This window comes from Mastomys coucha, unplaced genomic scaffold, assembly GCF_008632895.1.
Source record: "Mastomys coucha isolate ucsf_1 unplaced genomic scaffold, UCSF_Mcou_1 pScaffold22, whole genome shotgun sequence".
NCBI lineage: Eukaryota > Metazoa > Chordata > Mammalia > Rodentia > Muridae > Mastomys > Mastomys coucha.
The window spans coordinates 168,024,687-168,044,461 of record NW_022196905.1 but is presented as its reverse complement, the minus strand read 5'-3'; positions in this window follow the sequence as shown (position 1 = coordinate 168,044,461).

Sequence of the window (19,775 nt, the reverse complement as noted above, 5' to 3'; positions counted from 1 at the left end):
AAAATCCATTTGATCTGAATGGATGATTTCTGAAATCTACAGTGTGTTTGTGGGACCAGGACAGGAAACTCTCCTCTTGAACCCAGCTAATGAATTCCTCCTCCCATTCTTCCATCTTCTTAACCATAGACGGAGTTTATATGATACAGAAACGTATATCCTTCAGTAAGCACTGACCAGCAAAAGCCACATACAGGGTCAAGAGCGATGGCATGATGCAATGGATAAAAAGAATACTGAATACTGCGTAGTGGCAGCAGTGGTGGCAGATCATGTTTCTATCTCTAGATTATGTTCCATCTCATCTGGAGCTTGCCCGTGGAGTGATGGAGATACCATTTCTGTACAGCCAGGAGACCAGCAGAAAGGTGGGTATTGAGAGCTCAGCCCTCCCCGGGCTGCAACCAGCTCCCATGGGGTTCCCTCGATGATGATGAAACTGACTCATGGTGATGTAAAGTGGGCCTCCTGTCCAGCAGCCAGTCTTTCCAGGCAATTATTTGGAAGTAATGAAAGTGAATGCATGACATTTAAAAAGAAACCCCTCTGTCAGCAGGAACACTGCCACAGTCTCCGGCACCTCTGAGAATACACTTAGCTTGAAATAATGTTCATTTTAGCCAAGTTGTAAATTACAAGTGTGTCAGGGTCCAGGGGGATTTATTACCATTTGGAAAGAGGTTACTGGACTTGTTCGTGGCTGCTCATATGGTGCCCATTACAAAATGGCTGTGCTGTGAAGATCGTGGCAAGGGAAAAAAGTACCTTTCTTGTTTCTTTTCTGATCCTTTTCATTTTTCTTTTACAGCTCCTCTCTGGGGACTTCTTGTTGCTCACGTCCCACAGAAACACCAGTAATAAAGGGCACAATGTCGCAATCTGCTTTTCTAATTGCTGCTTGGATTTGATCTGACATCATGAGTGACAAATGACAGTCAGTCTGTTGATGAGTGGTTTGGCTGGATGTCAGCCTCACTGGGTCAAGGGAGGGCAGAAAAGCTGGTTGCACTCATCTGTCTGGACTCGGCAGAGAGCCCTGGAATGGAATGAGACTTGGATCCTAGAACAGGCCTGGCTTTGGATCCTAAAACAAGCCTGACTTTTCACTGGCCTGCCCTTCCTAGTGTTAAACTGAAGGACTGATTCGGGGAACAGATGATCGGGAGGAAGGCGAGGAAGCAAGGGTACCATATATTAGTGAGCGTCACATTTTTACAATGAAATACCTGGCATTTGGCTTACCATGAGAGGTATTTGTTTAGCATCTTGTGTTGAGGTTCAAATTCAAAACAATGGCCTTAGGGGCGTGGACTCTGATGATCAGACATTTGAGTTGGCAGAGAAGGATTGGTCCTATCATGAATATCATGAGCAGAGGAAAGTGGGGGAAGAAAGAAAACTGGGTCCTCACAGGGTCCTCTGGGGCAAGTCCCCAATAATCTTGGACGTCTCTTTAGGCACTACCTCTTAAGAGTCCACAGCACCCTGTGCTTCCGCTCTGGGAATGAAGCCTTTACACCCACATCCAAGCCACAACAGGAACTGAAAGCTTGTTGGCACCCACCTTTCTACCACTCCACTTTCCTTTCTTGTTTGTAGGGAGCAATGGTCCTAAGCAAGAGTAAAGCCCCAAGGATTTTAGTTATAAACAACCCTTTTTCTTGGCCAGGGTGGGTTGGGTACATGGCATAGAGGAAAGCTCTCTCCTCTTGGCACACAAAGGCCAGGACTTGAGTCCTTTTTCTGCTATGGCTCTCTGTGTGACCTTCAGTTTCCTGATTTTGGTGGAAATCCACCAAGCCTTTCCTTCCTCTGGAGCCCCAAACGTTGCTTGTCGAAGGGCCTTTAGGAAACATTTAATCGAGCATGCTATGAAGGAGAGGTACTTGGCACGCCAAGATAGGAAGGCCGTAGCATTGCAAACACTGGAAATGGGGCAGGCACCACCATTAATTAGTTTGGTTGCATAATATATTGGTTTCTTATTGCTGCCTAACAAGTTACCATAGCTTGAAATCATGCCCATTTATAATCTCAGCTCCTGGGAGAGGAGTCCAGACTTGAGTTATCTGGGTCCTCCACCAGATTCTCCCTAGGCTAAATCAAGGTGTCTGTATGTCTGTGATGTTAGCTCAGGCTCAGGATCCTCTTCCAAGCTTATTGAGATGTTGGTGGGACCAGTGTACTTGTGTGAGTGCGTGTGTGTGTGTGTGTGTGTGTGTGTGCATGTGTGTGTGCATGTGTGTGTATGTGTGTGTGTGAGTGCATGTGTGTGTATGTATATGTGTGTGTGAGTGCATGTGTGTGTGTATGTGTGTGTGTGAGTGCATGTGTGTGTGAGTGCATGTGTGTGTGAGTGCATGTGTGTGTGTGAGTGCATGTGTGTATGTGTGTGTGAGTGCATGTGTGTATGTGTGTGTGAGTGCATGTGTGTATGTGTGTGTGTGAGTGCATGTGTGTGTATGTGTGTGTATGTGTGTGTGAGTGCATGTGTGTGTGTATGTGTGTGTGAGTGTGTATGTGAGTGCATGTGTATGTGTGTATGTGTGTGTGTGAGTGCATGTGTGTGTATGTGTGTGTGTGAGTGCATGTGTGTGTATGTGTGTGTGAATGCATGTGTGTATATGTGTGTGTGAGTGTGTATGTGAGTGCATGTGTATGTGTGTATGTGTGTGTGAGTGCATGTGTGTGTATATGTGTGTATGTGAGTGCATGTGTGTGTATGTGTGTGTGTGAATGCATGTGTGTGTGTGTGTGTGTGTGTGTGTGTGTGTGTGTGTGTGTGTGTGCATTATGCTTCCCTAGGTATTCATGTGGACTTGCTTCTCTCCTTCCTCCCTCACATAAATTTTGGGATAGAACTCAGGTCATGCAAGCCCCTTGCATCCTGAGCCATACCATTTTTCCTGAAATCAGTACCCCATAAAGGAACTAGATGAACATGACTAACTGCTAGACGTAAAACAAGCAAAGTAAGGTAGCAGAACCCCTAAGTTCTAGGGAGGGAAATGAGCTGGATTGGAGTTGCCTCTGAGTCTTGACTCTTTGGAGCCGGCTTTGGCCTGGTTGAGGCTATGTTCCCAGTTCCCCTACTGCGGTCATACACTGTGTTTCTAGGTCTCTCCTGATTAAGTGTGACCATCATCAGCAGGTTTCCCAGACACACAGGCTACAGCATCAGGTACAAGGAGATGTCATCCTGTAAGCCCTGTGGCTTCTGGACTCCCTGCCTGTTTCTCTGTCATCGAGAATCTCCCAAATCTTACAGCCATGCCTCCCAGGCCCACATCCTGAGCTTTGTGCAGGCCCAAATTGAGTTGTCGATGTGAATTATTTAGAGGCTGTGGTGGAATGCAGTTGTATCAGTAACACAGACTATCACTTTGTGGCCTTGGGGCCGTCTCTGTTGCACACTCTGTCACTATTTCCTCTCATGAATAATGGAGGAACCAAATTACTCCATGTGTGGAGGATTCATACCCTGCAAAAACAAGGTTGCTCTGAAATTAATTTTCTGTACTAAGAGACTGACAGAAAATCAATTAATCACAGATTATTCCATACAGAAACCAAGTAAAAGAGGCAGGGAATATGGCTCAGAGCATAGTCAGCTAATGCTTAGGGCAGCTGCAAGCTTCATCAGGCCTCCTGGAAGGAGGATGACGACACTGAGGTGACGCCTGTAGACCTGCAACTGGGCAGAAGACCTTCTTCTGGTGACCTTATTGTCACTTTCAGACTCCCTGACCCTTCCCCTCCCTTACTCTCTCAAGCCACCTCCTTCAAGTCACCCTTAAAGCCACCTCAAGGACAGTCCGCTCTTCTCCAAAGTGGCCCACAGATATTTCTGTTTTCAGAGCCTACCCAGCTCCATTGAGACAATGATAACCAAAGATGAGTTCTTCCTGCTTTAACACCTGCCTTGACAAGCCTCTTCCCCAACTTGCTTACTTCACTTGAAGCGATGCTGACCCTTAGGTAGAGTTCTCCCATGCTGCCTCTCTCTGAAGTGGGCACTCTCTGGATACCTGGAGGTACTCTCTCCTGTAGGAGCTTATCAATCAAGCAGAGCCCTGAACAAACAAATGAGTCTTCTCCATGGAGTCACAAGTGATGTGTCGTTGGATGAATGACAAAGATAATTTTCAGGCCTTTGGACCTTCATAGGTGAGGTTTCTGGGGTTACCATATTGATAGTTGGCCAGCTTCTCTGTCCTTGTGTAACGTGCACACCTTGACTGAGTGCATTTATGCACATGGAGGGTGGGAGGCTAGGCACACACTTCTGTACAGAATGAAGATGGTAAAGCAAACAAAGACATAAAGGGTTGTTTTCCCCTGAGGAGAGCAGAATTAGCAAAGGTGGGACTGGGGGCCTCATTCAGCTGTTGAATGCCAGTTCATCTCCCCAGTATTTGCTGAAATCCTTCCTCACGCTATGATTTCAGCCAGTACTGGGGAGATGAACTGGCATTCAACAGCTGAAGCAGATATCGTTTCTGGATGGGCAGGGAAACCAGAAGGTCATGGTGACCTCAAGACTGCTCTTCTTCCTGTGCCATTAAATTGTAGTAGCAGTAACCATGTGACTATGATCATGATGAGAGAGTAAGCAGGTGGTGTCGTGTAAGGATGAACTGCAGAAAGGACATCCACAACAACGGTGGCTTTCGGAAGCTGGGGCAATTTAAACCTCCAGCAAAAATTGCCTTTTCCCTCTTCCCCTGCAGTTTTTTCCCACTAGACTTGACATTATACCGAATCTGGCTGAAGTCTAGGAAGATTCAGAGAAGGACTTGCTGGCTTATGCTTTTTGTGGCAACTACATGACAGTCCCTCTCCACTACAAAGGGACAAACGTCCTGCTTATCAGTTGCTTGCCTCTGTCCTGCTTCTGACGTGTAGGCACATGTCGTGTGCATATCGAGATTCAGACAGATGCCCCCGTGAGCAGCAGGGAAGCTGGCTGGGAGCCATAGTGCACATCACAACCAGGATACCGTATGCTGTTCAGTAGTTGTAGGGGGTGGGGGAATAAGAAAATGGATGTGACCCTGAAGTCCTGTGAAGGTAACCCTGTCACCTTTCCCAGGTGGTACAACAGCCACCACAGGGGTCCAACAGAGAGGAGGAAGACAGGGAGGCACAGCTAGGGTAGTAGCTCTTAGCCTGTGATAGGAACACCTACTTTGACCATAGACTGTTCTGAAATACATTCACCCTACCAAAGCCATTTTAATTGTATCACAGAGTTCCTATTTAAAGAAACTGGATGGAGGTGTGGGGCAGAGACCTCTGGAAGATCTCAGCTCCTCCCAACGCTTGCTTGACTATGCACGTGTTGTTACATAAGCGCGTTTTCACCTTGCAGCCTTCTGTGTCTCAGAATCTGGCCCTGCCTCTGAACTGCACTAAGAAAGGTATGTCTACTGACATTAGGTACTTTCAACGAAGCTCCATCACTCCAGGTGAGGGCCACTGTCCCTGCTCTCTCTGCACTGGTGTGGGCTGCACAGCCAGGCAAGGTCTGAGTGCACTGTGTGAGGCTGGGCACCGGACTGCTTCCTTACCAGAATGGGAAGGCAGGAAGCCTCAGTGGTAGATTTTGGATGAGAATCACATCACTGTTCTTGCCTTATTTTAGAAGGACCCAGCCATGGTTGCCCTTCCCACTGAATGGAGTGTGTAAAGGGTCTGAGCCAGCGGGGGTCACTCAGAACATTACTATAGAGAAATAGAGTGGGCCTGCAGGAGTAAGGTTTAGTTCAAGACCGCCTGTACTTGGAGGGCCTGCCTCTCTTCCACAGTCCTGGAAAGTGTGTTCTATGGGCAGCCAGGGATGGTCCTTTGCCTTCCTGTTCATTGGGACATCCAGTTCTGACTGCTGTAATCCTGTGAGCGGCTCATTGGGGGTCTATGTCTATTGAACCAAACTCAGGCCTTCTGGTCGGCATAGTGGTCTATCTCTAACCATACAATCGACAAGTGCCCAGCAGAGTCTGTGCTGCTCTCCTTGGGTCCTTGACATGGACTGATCAAACCACTCTGGTCAGCAGCTCCTTAGACAGGGCTGAAGTCTCCGCCTACTCCTCAGAGCTTTCTTCCACGTGCCCGGGGCTGTTCCAAGCATCCCTCTAGAGTCTCAGTGATGGAGAAGCTATCAAAGGAGGGGCTAGCCTAGAGTAGGCTCCTGTGGGAACTGCAAAGAAACCCATTCATGTGAAAGCAGTAGGTCCCTCCCTCCCCCATACCTGTAACCCCCATACCATCCCACCCATCATACCTTCTCCTACCAACTCCAGGGAGGATGAAGCCATCACTCCTCTCCTACAGATGAGAGAATGGAAGCTTGTGTCTAGGTGACAAAGCTGAGTCCTGACCTTTGATCCCAGGTCACTGGGTGCTGCAATGGGCTAGGCTCAGTCAGCCTTCATTTTTATTCAGATCGTAAAGTAGAGAGATCACTAGGGTTCTAGAATGAATGCTTGATCCTTCAGACCTAACACATTCTTAGGCATTGTACCACCACCATCATCACCCCCTGCTTCTTTTTAGTAGCAGGAAGGAAAACCAGGCCTCATACATTTTAAGCAAGTGCTCTGCCATTAGGCCAAGTACCCAGCCTTGCAATTAACTTTTAAGATAAGTAAAATAATACCCATCATAATAATACTCAATGTTATAGTTGAGCAAAGCTCAGAGGAGCCACACAGCTTGCCTGAGATCAGACCTTAACTGCAGATAGGGCAGGGTTTGCCAAAGGCCGGCCTGTGTGTGCAGCAAGCACACCTTCTCCAAACCTCCTACATTGTTCTTCTAGAGCTTTTGAAAAGGTGCAGACTGATGCCCAAACCCCCTTTTTCTGTCTGTCAAGGCCTTTTCTGCAATATGCAGAGACTGACGACAAAGGGAAGGAGAGATCAGGTCCTGTCACCAGCCCTGTCTAGTGAGAATTCGCTCTGGCAAGCGAGATTGACACTGGCGTGCAATTTGCATTTAAATCCTCCAGGCTTTCAGCTCCTGCCCCATCTAGATTGTATTGCTAAAGATCATTTTATAATATATTTAAGCAGGAAATTCATGGTCTCGAAGTCAGCCTAGATGGCAGCACAGATAAGCATGGCGGAAAGACCAACGTATTTAGCATCTCAAGATGTAGGCTTGATCTTGGATTTTAGTTGGGTGGAAGTGGCCAAATGAGTTTCTTTCTGACCCTGATATGGTTGTGTATCCAATGGTATAATCACATCTCCCTATCAAATGAGATGATGTACATGGAAACTGATGGCTTGCGAAGTGTGTGCCATAGGACAGGTAATTGGCACACACTTTGCTTGATTTGCCTTTTTTGTTTCCTACTTTGAGAGAGAGAGAGAGAGAGAGAGAGAGAGAGAGAAAGAGAGAGAATATATGTATGTATGTATGTATGTATATATATATATATATATATATATATGTATATATATTCTTGCATTTCTCTCCCCCAGATATTTCCTGTGCGTCCAGATACTTAACTTATCTGAAAGAAAATCTCTTTGCAAATGTGAAAATACACCTTAGACAAAATGGCTTCCCAATAACTGTATAAGGTGAGGAGTGTGTGTGTGTGTGTGTGTGTGTGTGTGTGTGTGTGTGTGTGTTACTGGGACTGGACTCAAAGCTTGGGTATGCTTGGCAAGCACTCAGTCACTGAACAGCAATCTTCCATTTTGAAGCAGAGTTTTCTTAAATTGCCCAGTTGCCTTTGAAGTTGCTGTGTAGTCTTAACCAGCCTTGAGCTTGTAAACTTCCTATCTCAGATGATCAGCATATGCCAAAGTACCTGCTTTTGGATAACTTAATTTTAAAAACACCTATGTGCTTCTATCATAATTAAGGTTTTACTGCTGTGAACAGATACCATGACCAAGGCAACTCTCATAAGGATAGCATTTAATTAGGGCTGGCTTACAGGTTCAGAGATTCAGTCCATTATCATCAAGGCAGGAACATGGCAGCACCCAGGCAGGCATGGTGCAGGAGGAGCTGAGTTCAATGTCTTGTTCTGAAGGCAAACAGGAGAAGACTGATTTCTAGGCAGCTAGAACCAGGGTCTTAAATCCCATACCCACAGTGACACACCTACTCCAACAAGGCCACACCTCCTAATAGTGCTACTCCCTGGGCCAAGCATATTCAAACCACCACAGCTACCATGAAAGTATATGGAACTCACAGCCAGTGAAGTCTTGAAGGGTCTCCCTAGTGTCGAGTGGTGCATGCCCACTGCTCTGAAACCACTGCTGGGTTAGACAACCTTGAAGTTGCGTCCTGCCATCCCAGAAAGCATAGCCCGTGCCTGTGTCAGGAGAAAGGTCTGCTTCTAATGCTGTCTTCATTCTCCTTATAGCACACACCTTGAATCCCTAAGACCCTGCTATTGATTTCTTCCTAGCTCTTTCTGAGGGTCACTGTGAGCTTCTGTCTGTCTTTCCAGATGGGCTGGCTAGCAGCTGATCTTTCCCTGGGATGGGTGGAATGCAGGATCTGTTTATAACGGAATCTAAAAGAACACTGCACTCTGAAGTGTGGCTTGCAGGCTTTATGCTATGCTGGAAACCTTGTAGACTCGAAAGACACTGCAGGGTTTCTGTTTGAGCTGTGCATGATGAAGGAGCTGAATTGCTGGGATGATGGTATGGAGGAGAGAGAGAATTAGAATAAAAACAAGAACATTTTAAGGAAACAGGAATGAGGATAGGGAAGATCTCTGTTAACAAGTGTGCAGAAGCCCAGGGCTTGAGATTCTCCCATGTGAGGCAAAGGTGTGTGGAAAACCCACCAAAAAATAATAAATCAACACTGCCTTGTAAGTGTCCAAAATTCATTTTTAAATTTAAATTGAAATCACCTCCCATGCTTGATAATAGAACTCTTTCTTTTTCTACACAATATGAATGCAAATAAAGCTGCAGTCTGCTCTCGAGTGGCAGGCACTGTGCTCCGGGGGCTTAAATAAACTATTTCCAGATAACTGCCTCTCACAATTGCATTTGCTCACTCATCCATTAATTAAAACTATTTATTGATCTACCAATGTGCGATGGGAAATTTTCTAGACACTACCATAAGAGCAGTGAATAAAAATAATCAACCCTCTGAGCTGGGCATACTCAGGGCACATGCCCTTAATCCCAGTGCCTGGGAGGCTGAAGCAGGAGGAGCATGTCATAAGTTTGAGGTTAACCTGGGGCTATGAAGGAACACACTACCCAAAGTAAAACAATAAAAGCTGAAGGAGGGACTGAAGAGATGGATCCGTGGTTAGGAGCTCTTTCTGCTCAAGCATGAGGGCTGGAGTTCGGATCTTAGCACCTACACAGAAGCTGAGCATGGGCCCATGTGTAGATGCTGGGATCCGAACTCTAACAGTGAGCCCACTGGCAACAAGAAGATCCCTGAGGCCTGCCGGCTGCCACTGTAGCTGTAAAACACACAGGTGTCAAGAAGACACCCTGCCTCCGAGGAACCAGACGGTGAGTGATGGAGGAGGCACCCCATGCTTTCCTTTGGACTCCCCATGTGTGTAGAGGCAACCTGCACCCACATGTGTACATACACTATACACACATGCACCATACAGACCTATGTACACACAAAGAAACACATATACAAACAAACGACCAGCAATATCATTACCTTCTTGGAATCTGGATCCTAGTCCAGAAAGGAAAACAAGAAGCGTCAGTTGTGACTATATCGCTTCCAGTGGCATTCTACTGTGCCCGTGTGTGCAGTGCCTCCTCAACCCACATCAGAGAGGCTTCCTGGAGTAGACTAGAGCTAACACAGAGAGACACTACTGGGCCATGTACCAAGAGTGAGAGACTCAGGCCTAATGGGATGCCTCCATTAAACTCCTTCCCTCAAGACTCAGGAATCTATGAAGAAGAGGAGGCAGAAAGATTGTTAAGAGTCAGGGGATGGCTCATACCAAGGGATCAGTGTCTTCAGACACAATGGGACTGACATACCTATTGACTCACTGAGACAGACTGTGACAGCATGCACAAGGCCTGCCCATGTTCAAGCCAGATGGAACACCAGCAGAGAGAGGGGGAAGTGAACCTGGCATCACATCTTTAACCAAGACTCTATTTCCAATTGATACCCACCAGGAAAGGCAAAATCAACAGTGTCTCACTGGGTTTGTCAACCACATTTCAGGGCAGGTCCCATTCTCAGAAATAGCTGACCAACAAAAAACGAGCCGAGAAAGGCCCCAGTTAATTGCTTCCTTTTATAAGTTGCTTTGGTCCCGGTGTCTCGTCACAGCAATAGAACAGTAACTGAAACAGTGGTCCACAGAGTAGAGATCTAAGTGACAGGAAGTAAGGACATGTAAGACTTCTGGGACTCCATTTAGAGATCTGGCTTCTTTTACTCAATAACACGAGGGCTTTTAGCTGAACACTGTCAGGATATGACTGTTGTTTAAAATGTTCTTTCTTGCTGTTACATCGATGTTCAATGACAGTGCAGAAAAACATGTATTGTAAAAGCCAGGGAAGGTGCTTGGGGTGGCAGTGGTGAGTCAGACGCTGGACATTTATTGTAGGCAGAACTAGTAGAATTTGCTGTCAATTGGGCTGAAGTGTGGAAGAAAGAGAAGAGTCAAGAGTGATCCTTCAGCAACTGGTATAATGGAGCTGTGATGCATAGCAGTTCTCAACAGCCCTACACAGGCCTCCCTTCTCCATCATTTGACTCTCCTGGTATTTACCATTAGTCCCCTGCTAAGAGGAGGAATAGTAAAACAAGATGACCATAGTGGGGCTATCATTTGATTTATTCCTTGACTATTTCATATATATATATATATTTATATTCATATATTCATATATGATATATATTTCATATATATATATATAATATATTCTGATCCCACCCACTTTTACTTTCCCCTCTCCAACCAACCCTCTCACAGCAACTTCCACCCTGTTTTTTTGTGTATTTTTGTTTGTTTGTTTTGCTTTTGTTTTATGACCCACTAAGTTTAACCAGGCTGCCCGCACAAGCACTGGTGTAAAATTACCCAGTGGAGGAGCATGGGAAACTAGCCATACCATTGAACACAATGCCCCATCACCAGAAGCTACAGCCGAAGTATGATAAGAGTTGCAAGGTTTTGTTGTGATATCAAATGTGTCTTAGTTTCACTGGGGTCATATGATGAACACTCATGAGCCTCCTTCCCAACATGGCTAACACAAATAAATTGACTTCCCAAGCTAGAAACCTGACTCTCCGAATATTGTCCCAAGAGGTGGAAAGCCACCATACCTCGAGGGCAAACTCACTGTGGTGGTTTGAATGAGAACGGCCCTCATGGACATCATGTTTTTGGATACTTGGTCCCAAGTTGATAGCATTGTTGGGGGGAGGGCGCTTAGGGGACGTGGCTTTATTGGAGGTATATCACTGGAAGTAGACTTTGAGAGCTTAAAGATCCACACCATTCTCAGTAGGTCTTTCTGCTCCCTGCTTACTCCAGCCATCGTGCCTGCCGCGGTTCCATTCCTCTGACAGGATGGTGAAGTGTTCTTAACTTTCTGAGACTATGCTCTCAAACAAAACTTTCCAGCTATAAGTTACAACAGAGAAATCACAAAGAAACCTGCTGTGCTTGCATAGTCCTTGTATAGCTTCCTTAATTCTCAGGCCTTTATTTTTGACTCAGGTAAAAGGTAGACCATATCATCTATTTTGCTTTTCTCGCCTGGTTGATGTGAGGACCACATGAGTTTATCTCTAAACACAGTAGGTGACTGGAAAAGTGGAGATATACTGGTGGTTGGAACCTTGAGACATATGAACACACAGGAAAATGTGTCTTGTGTTTTGCCAGGAATATAATCAGCATACAAGTTGTACAAGAGAAATGAGTTGGAGTGAACAAGCTCTAAGGATTTCTATTCAGAGATATAGGGTGTTCAAAAATGTGATTACTTTCCAACTAATGTCAAGTAGCCTTTGTCCCCAAAAGACATGTGACTCAAGACATACGTAACAGCATGCAAGGTAAAGACATAGTATTGGTGAATTTGTCATATAAGAACTGGGAGGACATGTGAAGTGGTGGTGAACTGGGGTGTGTGTACATGTGTGTGTGTGTGTGTGTGAATGTGTGTGGTGTGTTTATGTGTATATGTGTATATGTTTATGTGTGTGAGTGTATATGCACATGTATGTGTGTGCATATGTGTATATGCACGTGTATATGTATATGTGTGAGTATGTATGTGAATGTATGTGCAAATATATACACATGCATATGTGTTTATGTGTGTACATATGTGTACATGTTTGTGCACATTCACATGTGTGTGTTTGTTTTTGTGTGTGTGTGTGTGTGTGCTGCAGAAGAAGTCTCTAGCATGGAGATAAGGAGATAATGGGAAATCATCCTTTGACATTTGCTCTTGTATGTTCCTGAAACATTGATCTCTTTTCCCACTACAGTAAGTAGAAAACTAGAGTCTCGGACTCCCACAGGGTGATGGTCAGTTTGGACAAAGTGAAATAAAAATGGAAGTGTGGGTTGACTGGAGCACAAGGAATGGTTGGCCATTGGTATGGGCACATCATAAACAGAGTGGAAAGCATCAATCCCCATGGGAAAAGACGTATACAGGCTAAAACAGTGAAGTACCAGGGACATAACTGAAAAAGAGGGAAGGTAGAAACTGAATATTATATACCAGTTGAAGTTAAATTCCTAGAATACATGAGAAAAAGGCTTAAATAAGCAAAATAATAAATGTCTAAAATAAAGGAAAATACTAGCAAAAAGGTAGCATAAAACCAAGAAAAAGTATGTACAAAAGGTATTGGTGAAGTAGAAAATATAATTAACATATATTAAGTATAAAATTAATTAACAGGGTTAGAAGGGAAATACACTGAGAAATCCCTTCCCCAATTCTAAGAGAGATGAAAACCAGAACTAAAAATGATATAATTTAATAGGAGGCTCAGGGATAAAGAACTTGACATAGGTGACAATGCTTATAAGAACATGGGAGAAACTGGAAACTGTGTCCACTATTGGTGGATATAAAATCATGTAGACTTTGTGGACAAGTATGGCAACTTGCCACAGGATTAAAACTTGGAATTATACAGTGATATTTTCTCAGGGTACATACCCTAGAGAATCAGAAGCAGGGCCTTGAAAGATATTTGTATATTCATGTTTAGGGCACTGCTAACTACCATTGTCAAAAAGTAGAGCGATTCATATGTTCACTGATGTGTGATCTGATAAACAAACAGTGGGTATACACACAATGGTCAATTAACTCTTCCCTTATCAGGAAGTAAATTCTGACACCAGCTTATGACATGCGGAAACCTTGTGGATATTATGATAAATGAAACAAGCCAGCCACAAAAAGACAGAAAGTGAATGATTCCTCTTTTTTCTGAGCACCTCAGGAAGTTTAATTTAGAGACAGAAGGTGAATGGATTGTGGCTGCTTCCAGAGTATCGTGTTTCTGTTCTGTAGGATGAAAAGCGTTCTGTGGATGGATGACTGTGATGATGGTCATGCTCAACGTGAATCTACACAATGCCATTGAACTGCACACAGAGAAACGGTTACGATACTAAGTTTTGTGTTATGGATTTTGCCCGTTTTCGAAAGACAAATTCTCAGATTGGATTTAAAAAGATCAACGACTTATTGTCTCCAGGGGACAAACGTAAATGAAACAGTGGGGATGCAAATAGAAGGATAGATGAGAAAAGATAAACCAGAAGAAAATAAAAAAAAGCAAACTGGGACAGCAATCTTAGCATCTGACATGAGGATTTGAGAGAGATGTCATGAGAGACAAAGGGAGTCTTATTACACTGCTGGCGGGAACGATCGGATAAGCTGGTACAAGAGACTGCAGTAAAGGGGTGGACTCATTTCTGACCGCAGGAAAAAGGATGCAATGGAAGACTTCAAGGCCTAAAGGAATGGCATGAACTGGCGTCTTAGAACACAACTGGCCATATTAGCCTGAAATTGAAGATCAAACCTAAAGACTAAGTCCCTGTGGGCCTGGCTGGGAGGATCTAACTAGAAAATGGTATGATTGGACAAAGATAATACATGATCCTGGCTGCCGTGTGAACTGCTCACCACTGCTGTATACTACAGACTGCCAACGTACTTGCTATTTGACTATGCTACAAGAATCTAACCACAATAGCCAATAAGCCCGACTGTCTTTTTTTTATTAGATATTTTCTTTATTTACATGTCATACAACATCTCCTTTCCCAGTTTCCCCTCCAAAATAAATAAAATAAATAAAACAAAAACAAAAATAACCCCCTGTTCCCTCCCCCTGCTCGCCACCCTACCCTCTCCTGCTTACTGGCCCTGGCATTCCCCTACACTGGGGCATAGAACCTTCACAGGGTCAAGAAGCCAGGCTGTCTTAATTGTCTAGGTTCTCTCTATAAGAGATGAAAATGAAACATCTGCTTATCCAGCCACTGTGGTCAGTCATTTATGAAGGGTGCAGCAATAGCTGTGGCTGTAGCATCACTGAGAGACATAACAGCCAGCATGGGTGCTCGTCACCACCTGATACATTGATGGGGAACGGTCTTGCTATGGTTTGAATCTGGATGTCTCCCACAGGCTCCTGCTTCAATAGTTGTTCCTCAGCCAATGGTGCTCTACCATAAGCCTGGGAAGCCATTGGGACATAGCAGAAGAAGGTTCGTTAGAAGAATGCCTTTGAAGTCTATAGACCGGCTTGTGGTTATGGCCACCATTTTCTCCTTAATCTATTATGATTTGAACATCTGTCCTCTGCACATTTCTGTCATTGTCATGATGCTCAGGAGTATGGGGCAAATAATGATGAGCTAATGTTTATGAAACCATGAGTCCAAATATATCATTTCTCTCTTAAGTTGTTTTAAATGCCAGTTTGGGGCACAGTGATGCAAAAGTTACTGGAAGGCTCTCTAATGGGACAGGCTTTATCCTGATGAAGTTATCACCTACTGTAATATGAGAATAGGTTAGACATATGTCTTCCAACAAGGCCACACCTCCTCGTTATTCCCAAACAGTTCCACCAGTTAGAGACCAAGCACTCATATAGATGAGCCTATGAGGGTCATTCTCATTTAAACCATCACAACCATGTTAAGTCAAGAGGGAGGTGGGAAGCTGGTTCAGTGGACACATGCTTACTACCTGTGAAGGACAGAGTTCAGATCCAAGAACTCACATAAATACCAGGAGGATATGGAAGTCAGCCTTCAATTCCAAAGCACAGAAGGTAGAGACAGGTGGTTCCCAGAGTAAGCAGGCTAGCCAGGCAACCTGTGTCACTAATCCCTGGTCTCCACTGAGAGGCCTTGCCTCCGTGAGTAAGGTTGCAAACAATGAGTGATGCAAATGTCAACCTTGGGTTTCCACATAGACTTTTGTGAGCACACACACACACATACACACACACACACACACATGCGTGCGCGCGTGCGCACACACACACACACATACACACATACACACATACACACAAACACACAAACACACAAGTACATATAGAAATGTAGACATGCCACACACATACATATGAAAAATTAGGGTCAAGAAGAGCTCCCAAAAAAAAGACAAAGAAAGTGTCCTTCTTTTGGCCATCATTGTAAGTACATCTGTGTCTACTTGCATCATTAGAATGTGGCGAGAGTTTGGGCACACATGATCCAGAGGAAAATATTCTTTTATTACACAGTCAGTTTAAGATTGGTAGGTTCAGCTGCCAGTGTGGTGATGGCACACACATTTGATCTCAACAGAGGCAGGTGGATCTCGGTGAGTTTGAGGCCAGCCTGGTTTACAAACAGAGTTCTAGAGCAGCCAGAGCTACACAGAGAAACTCTGTCTCAAACAAACAAACAAACAAATAAAAAACAAGACGAATAAACAAAACAAAGACTGCTAGGTTGTTCGGATTTTTCTAGGCTCTCATGCTGTGCTTGACCTGGTGGACAGAAAAGTTAATGGTCAGCTGATTGTGGATGACCTCACGTAGAAGAGGGATTTGTGAGGAGAAGGGTAGTTGGTGACACCATCAGGCCCACAGTTTACCTGTGCTCCTCTGGGGATCCCCTATCAAGGAATATCTAAATGTAATGAATTGATTTATTCCCTAAGAATATGAAACAAGACACATTCTTGGGCAATTTTGCTTTTGGTCTAAGTTAGGGTTGCTATTGCTGAAAAGAAACACTATGGCAAAATTCAAGTTGGGGAGAAAATGGTTTATTTGGCTAACACTACTATATTGCTACCCATTATTGAAGGAAACCAGGACAGGAACTCAGACAGGCCAGGAACCTGGAAGCAGGAACTGATGCAGATGCCATGGAGGAGTGCTACTTACTGGCTTGCTCCCCCTGGCTTGCTCAGCCTGTTTTCTTATAGAACTCAGGACCACCATGCCAGAGATGGCACCATCCACAATGGGCCTTCCACCACTAATCACTAGTTGAGAAAATGCCTTGCAGCTGCATTTCATGGAGGCATTTCCTTAAATGAGGCTCTTTCCTCTCCAATGACTCTAGCTTGGGTCAAGTTGCCACCAAACCAGTCAGTACAGTGTTCAATGTTCACTTGCAAGAAAAAATAATATTGTAGAGCAATAAATGTATATTTACTTGAGTATTTAATAGTCTTCATAATTAATATCAACCTGATCTACATTGTCACTTTATTGGGTAGCCTCATGAGTTCACTGTCAGATCTATGTGATAATGGCCTAGAGGCCAATGGGCAGCCAGCTACAACAAAATCCCATCTCTTGTTGCAGATCTGGTAGGCACAGATACTTAGCTCTGATGGGACAGGTAAGGTGACTTGCCTAAGGTCACATACCAGCCATGGTTGAAATAGGAATTCCTTTGTCAAGCTTCTCTGGATTCCCTGAAAGCTCTTACCCTCCTGTTATTTTCTGTGCCACATCGCCCATCTGATCGTTTAATTGTTCTATTTGCATATTATTAATAAGGAAAGTTTTGTTTACCCAGCAGGGGGTGAACCTGTACCACACATGCAATGTATCCAGGGTTGGATAATGGGCTGTAGAAAGGCAGATGTGACAGGAGGCAGGGTGGCTTTGAATGACCCCCCACTATCAAATGGAAACCTTCTGTCTGAGCTGTGGAGCCCCAGATCTTCCCTGACACTTGCTAATTACAGTGACTAATTAATATGTCATTGGCCTCTAATCATGAAACCAGACAAGATTAGTAATGATGAAACCGTGGCAATTAATTTACAACTATCTACAAGCTGTGCCTTGACCTGGCTGAGCTCACTTCAGATCACAGACACAGGTGATCTGCAGGCAAAGGCATCATGGGTACCAGGAAAAGGATGCAGCTCGGGAGACTCTGTGGAGCTGGAACTAAGCCATTGCACCAAGCAGGTAGTCCCATGTAATGCTTGAAGGAGTTAGAAATACAAGAAGTGAAGCTATCCCAATGAAACTCCCCAGCCCCAAACTGATCAAATTGTATAGTGGGGTTTCCAGTAAAAGGAAACTTAAACCATATGACCGAAGGGTGGCATGTAAAAGACCTCAGAAGTAAAAAGACCTGGACTTGGGTCCCAGTTTGGTATTCAATAGGTGCTCTGCTCTGAGCCTCAGAGCTATTCAAATAGGAAAGAAAGTGGATCAGAATCCTGGAGAATCATCCTCAGCCATTTTTCTTCCTTTACCTTCTTCTTTGCTGCCCTAAAGCATGTGGTTGTAGTCTCTGCCTCTCTCTTGCAGCCCACTTGTCTATACCCTCACTTCCCTGGGTCCTATGTCAGGGACTTGCTGTGTCGGATTGTATTTCCCTAAGAGCCTTTCAATGATCTCTGTATCTGCAGTTTTCCCCCCACTTGAATCAGATTTCCGCGTGAAAGTCAGAGGATGCACAGAGAAAGCTACAGCATACACTCTAGTTGCCCTACTGTGTAGCAAGGCTCAGAACCCCCTCCTAATTAGCTGTTAGCCCCGGTGGACCACCCATTATACACACATCCCCAGCACACACTTGGCTCTCTCAGGTCACACGCATCTTGTTTGTCCTCTTGCCTGTACAGTTTTGTAACAGGTTTTTTTTTTTTTTTTGAATCATAGTTAAATATATGGTCTAAAATATCTCCTTTCATGGTGTACTCAAGTGTACTAACTACAATGCATGCAAATGTATTTATTATGTTTGTAATGCTGTGCAGTTGTCTCCACTGTCTAATTTGGTTGTTTCAGCACTCCCAACAGAAACCCCTTTCCTGAAGCCATGGGTCTCACCTCCATCCTTATGGAAGTGATGACTTTATGCCTCTTTTCCCATGAATGACCCTAGTCTAGATACTTCAGTGATGTGCAGTCAGACACTAGTTGCCCTTCTGTGTCTGGCTTATTTCACTTAGAATAAAGTTCTCAAGACTCCTTGGTTGTATATATATATCATGTCCTCACCAACATTTCCTATCTTGACCTTATATAGAAAATACTTACGATTTTTCTTTCTTCACATATATTCATCGTATATATCATGGTCTTAAAGAGGCAGTTTTGTTCATGTGTATTCTGTACTTTACCATGCCATTCTCCCTTGCTGTTTCCCCGAATCCCTCCCATAGATAGTCTTGCATTTGCATTCAGGCATCTATATGAGATTTAGAATCTACATATGAGACAAAACATGTATTTGTCTTCCTGGATCTGCCTTTCTTATGTTGCTTAATATGATGATCTTCAGATGAATTCATTTCCTTGCAAATGACATTTCCATTCTTCCTCGTGACTAGAGAAAAACTCTATTGTGTACATTTACCACATGTCTTAGTCAATGTTCTATTGCTGTGAAGAGACACCATAGCATTGTAAACCCTTACAAAGAAAAGCATTTAATTGTGACTTGCTTATAGTTCCAGAGGTTTAATAAATTATCAGTATGGTGGCACATGTGCAGACATGGTGCTGGATAAGGAGCTGAGCGTTCTACGTCAAGATGGATAGACAACAGGAAGAGAAGAGTCTGGGCTTGGCTTGGTCTTCTGAAACCTGAAAACCCCACCCCTAGTGACACACTTGTTTCAACAAGGTCACACTTACTCCAATAAGGCCACACCCCCTAATCCCTCTCAAGTCACACCACTCCCTAGTGATCAAGCATTCAAACATACCAGCCTGTGGAGGCCGTTCTTTTTTTTTTTTAAATTGGACATTTTCTTTATTTACATTTCAAGTGTTATCCTCTTTCCCAGTTTCTACTCTCTCCCAGAAACTTCCTATTGCATCCTCCCTCCCCCTGCTTTTATGAGGGTGCTCCTCCACCTACCCACCAACTCCTACCTCCCGACTCTTGATTCCCCTACACGGGGGCAATCTATCAAGCCTTCATAGGACCAAGGACCTCTCCTTCCATTGATACATGACAAGGCCATCTTCTGCTACATATGCAGCTGGAGCCATGTATACTCGTTTGTTGATGGCTTAGTCCCTGGGAGCTCTGGGGGGTCTGGTTGGTTGATATTGTTGTTTTTCCTATGGGGTTGCAAACACTTTCAAGTCCTTCAGTCCTTTCTCTAACTTCTCCACTGGGGACCCACACTCAGTTCAATGGTTGGCTGTGAGCATCGGCCTCTGAATTTATAAGGCTCTGGCAGGGCCTCTCAGGAGACAGCCATATCAGGCTCCTTTCAGCATGTACTTCTTGGCAT